Source organism: Palaemon carinicauda, chromosome 2, assembly GCF_036898095.1.
Source record: "Palaemon carinicauda isolate YSFRI2023 chromosome 2, ASM3689809v2, whole genome shotgun sequence".
In the NCBI taxonomy this organism is placed as follows: Eukaryota; Metazoa; Arthropoda; class Malacostraca; order Decapoda; family Palaemonidae; genus Palaemon; species Palaemon carinicauda.
This window is the reverse complement of record NC_090726.1, coordinates 154877434-154882433: the sequence shown is the minus strand read 5'-3', so window position 1 is coordinate 154882433 and position 5000 is coordinate 154877434.

Here is a 5000-nt window from a genome sequence, read left to right as displayed (position 1 = left end):
TGCAAAAGTCGATAATTGAAGCAGGCAGGGAGGCTTAGAAATATTCACGATTTCCTTTTCGCTATAGCAACATTTGGTAACAAACCCCTCTTTTTTTATCGTTACATTTAAAGTTCCCTGTCGAGATTGCTTAATGAAATAAAAAGAAATTCATGTAAAAATATTTTGTGTGCTTGAAAACTTGTAAAACGTACAGTTGGACACAGGAATTTCTGCCACACCTTGCTGTGAAGAAGTGCCCCCTGTTCTTGGATTTAGTTCCACCCACCACATCTGCCGCCTCTCTCTACACTATCTATTTGGTTACTCAGCGCTGTAAGTGTGTGACAGGGTGCACTTCTTCAGAGCGAGGTGTGCCAGGAATTCGTGTGTCCAACTATACGTATAAAACGTATACGCATACAATTACATCAAGGTTAACAACTATACATACTCTCTTGATTGAAGAATAGGATTAAATACTCCTTCTTGCACTCGAGCTTCTGCTTTCCGCAACATTCTTATATTATCCCGAACCTTTTAGAGCTTGCATACTTAGCTTCTTTCTCCTAGTCTGCGATCCAGTAGCTTTTACATTCCCCCTCATCTGCAACTTTTCTTTAAGATATACAATGAAAACTATTGAAAATATCAGACCCCATGATGGCATCTATATTTTCATTCCAGGTCTCTTCTCCATACTTTGTTCTTTGCTTCCTGTGATTATTTTTTCTTTAATCTTAAGCAGATTCATATCATTAGTGCTTCTAGCTAATTATTTTCTTTGTTGATTGACTTTTTTTTTTCCTTTTGACGTTTGTTAAGTACCAGTTGTTGTAGTTAGACGTTTTCTGATTTAGGGTGTTGTTTTTTCTTTTTTTTTTCTTTTTTGCATTATGCTTCAATTTGTTATGTTTCGTTCAAGAAATAGATTTATATATTTTTTTTCTATTTGGCGTAGTCTCGTGGTGATATTCTAAGCGTTTTTTTTTAATACTGGAACATTCGTTTTATATGGAACTCTTGGCTACATTTTTTGCCGTCACTTTTCTTCCCCATTTTGATATGACGATTTATCTTTTGATACTTCCTATAATAGTATCTCTCTCTCTCTCTCTCTCTCTCTCTCTCTCTCTCTCTCTCTCTCTCTTTATGAACTACTTTTCAACCTTCCCGCTCCACTCCCTTAGGCTTAGGTACCATGTCATTAATGTTGCAAAAAACTAAAATAAAAAGAATGAATTATTAGTGAACGTGGTGACGTTGTCTTTCTTCCTTATATAGGCCCAGTCGAGCTCTTCGGCAGAATGGGCTGCGTTTACTAATATCTAAATTACCATCAGGTCTCCTAAAGCGATAGGGGTAGCAACGAGAGAATTGGCCCCGGAACATGTTTGCCAAGATGTCTCCTTCCAAATAAGGTAGACCGAGTCTTTGGTGACAGCTTGGGCATATTGAGTAGTTTCTGAACTCTTAAATTTTTTTTTTCGTCTTGTTTATTCTTTTTTATTTTATGACCGCAGCGGTGGTCCTCTGTTGATCCTCTAATGGGAAGATTTCTTTTGTAATCGCTCTCGTCCGTATTATTTGTGTTGTTAGAGACATGTGCTGTCTACATGAAGGCATTTGCTATATCAGTTTTATTTCTTGTTTTTTTTTTTTTTTTTTTTTTTTTTTTTTTTTTTTTTTTTTTACCTTGCGCTGTTGCCGACTTCTGTCCTGATGTAGCAAAAGAATTTGATACTGAAGTTGCCAAAGGGGTCACAGTGATTAACGGATAATCTTTTCTTGTTGGGATTTGTGCAAAACCAAATTCCTATCTTTTTTTTTTGGAGGGGGGGGGCGTTTGGCATACACTGAGTATATATGTATATATATATATATATATATATATATATATATATATATATATATAGAGAGAGAGAGAGAGAGAGAGAGAGAGAGAGAGAGAGAGAGAGAGAGAGAGAGAGAGTTATTACATACCAATTGAATGCATATAACTGAGACATAGGTTGTTCTCGCTAAAAAAAAAAACCCTTCTGTTTTTGTAGACTTCAGTAGCGTATTATGCTATGCTACCTGTGTAAATAAGATTGTGGTTTTCAACTCCCCGACGACTTATCGTAAACAGAGAGGCTTACACTGTATGGTAAACACACACACACACACACACACACACACACACACACACACACACACATATATATATATATATATATATATATATATATATATATATATATATATATATATATATATATATAAATTAGCTTTCCTTTCGAAGTGCCCGAACAATTATTTTTCTTTTATACTGTTACAAAGGACAAAGTTTCGTTGAATTCAGATTCCCTTTTGTTCTATCGTTTATCCATTACAAATTATTGAAGCAACTTTTGTTTTTTAAACAGTGCTATTGCTGCAGATTTAAATCTGTTATTCCGTTTATCCAGAACAAATTGAAATAACTTTTGTTATGGAAACAGTGCTTGTCAATTGTCAAACAGACACACGAACTCGCACTGATATTCGAGAGATTGTAGATTTCAGATTTCGGTCGTGTCGTTGGCTGTCATGTCCTTAAACGGGAAAACAATAATTCGATTTTGGGGCATAAAAGATGACCAGGTGGGTGTGGTTTTTCCGAGATTGAAATGGGTGGTTTGGCGATCTAACCACCGCTTCGTTTGGACTTGCATACTTATTTCGCAGTGGGTTTGCTCGGGTCCTGTTTGTCCGACTACTGGCGCTTGGAGTTTGATTCCTTCACAGAGGAAATTTTCCCTTTTTTAAGTCTACGAAATTCTCTGCAAACATGACTGTTCGAGACATGAGATTTCAGAAATGTTCGAGACATGAGACTTCAGAAATATTTTTGACATGACATCGCCTTTTTTATCTTTCCTCGATTTCTTTTCCTCTTAGGTGCGAAGTTTATCTGGGTTACTTCTTCAAATGATAAACATATTGAACTTAGGGACCTTGAAATGTATTAAACATCTGGCGTAGTATTTGGAAAGTAATTTGTATATGAACAAAATTATATATTCTTGCAAACAACATTTTGCACTCATGATGCACGAACGAGTTTTACTTTAAAGATCTCTCTCTCTCTCTCTCTCTCTCTCTCTCTCTCTCTCTCTCTCTCTCTCATATCGATATGCTTTGTCATTTCATTATGCTAGAACATTTTTAAGATATCGGGATGATAAGTCTAGAATAATTTTCCCTTTCCAAATAAGATGTAGTGAAGTCAACTCGTCGAGAGTTAATAAAATGAAAAAAAAAAAAGGGTTTAAAAGATCTAAAATTTCGTCCGTAGCACCCCAAAACAACACTTATTTGAGAAGCAATTTTAACAATATAATTATGGCCTCTAATTGGTTTATGGGAAATTGTGAGATCATGACCACATTAGAATTCGTTAGATTTTGTCCAGGTGATTTGTTTTGATAGGTAAAATATTCATATTATATTTTCTTAAGCCAAAAATTTTTTTTGGCAGTGACAAGTAGCTTGAAGAAAATCGTATCGTTTTTATCCACAGGCGCAAATATTGGGTGGATCAAACTCGTCTTTATATGGTCTATCATTGCAGGTCAGTGTACAGTACCAGCTTTGCTATATTTAATTTCAGAATGATTTATTCCCCCCCCTCTCTCTCTCTCTCCTCTCTCTCTCTCTCTCTCTCTCTCTCTCTCTCTCCGCTGCGTCTCCTTTTAGGTAGTCAGGCAAATTACCCGGTATCAGTGGAATTTATATTGGATCACATAATTTAAATGCTTGACTTTAATACGATGCGGAAAATCGATGCGTTTGAAAAATTAGGAACATATTGAATAAAACTGGTTCCTTTTCTCCCAAAATGTATTTGCATATTTGAAGGATTTAAGGCTTAGATGAGGCAATAAACCGCCTTTTTATCTCTAAGTCGAAAGCATCGCTCCAAAGTACAAAGAGAAAATTAACCTTCTTAGACGAGATATATGGATAATAAAAGCTGAGATGAAACTTTTTTTTTTCATATGCGCAACATTTAGGTAGTTTTTGAAATATGGCTTTTGCCTCGATAAGTAATTAACTTCCTTCAAATATTCATTGTATATCATCTATGGTACGAACACTGACAGTGATTACTCTCTTTATGTCTCGGTGCCGCTTCGGTTAGCTCTTTGTACCTGAAGTTACATGGATCTAAACGGTTTGGAACTTACTGGGCTTCTTGAAAGAAATGTGTTATACCGAAGCGGTGGGATTACCATTCATTTTATTGCTCGGCGCTTCAGTTTAGTCGCCTTTGACGGATTTACTTCCATGACTTTGTGATTCGCTGTACTTTCCTCTTTTCTGTTGAGTCGACGTAACTGAGGGTGTTTTTATATACGGTACTTCTGTCCTCATACCTCGAAATATGTCATTAATTTAAAAGAGAATCGATAAGGCATTTCCTGACCATAAGGATATTACGCCATACAGCTTGGATCTAGATACCTTCATTTATTATAGAGACCAGTAGCGAGAGAAGCTGGATGGTGTCGGGTCTAATCGGGAGCTTAAGTACTTGTAGACTATTAGTGTTACACACAGAAAAAAATATGCATATACTAGGACCCACTCGTAGGCTATCAGTGTTACACAGAAAAATATTATGAATATACCAGGACCCACTCGTAGACTACCAGTGTTACACACAGGAAATATGTGGATGGGATATCAATTGCATTGTATTTTGCATAGATTACTTACTAACACAAATTTTACCTACAGTAAACAGGCTTAATTGATGGATTGAATATATACTCATAGTTATTCATATTTCTATACATTTACCGCAGTCATGAATATTATGGTTTATTCTTCATTGTGATTAGTAGTCTAAATTCTTCGTTACTATTGGTTACATTATTAACCATTGTATTATTGTTATTAGTTATGCAGTTGGAATTAATTTCTTTGTCTTGCTCGTGTATTTTGAACAGGCTATTGCAGCGGTATTTCTAAAGGAAAATGAGCTGAGGTGATGT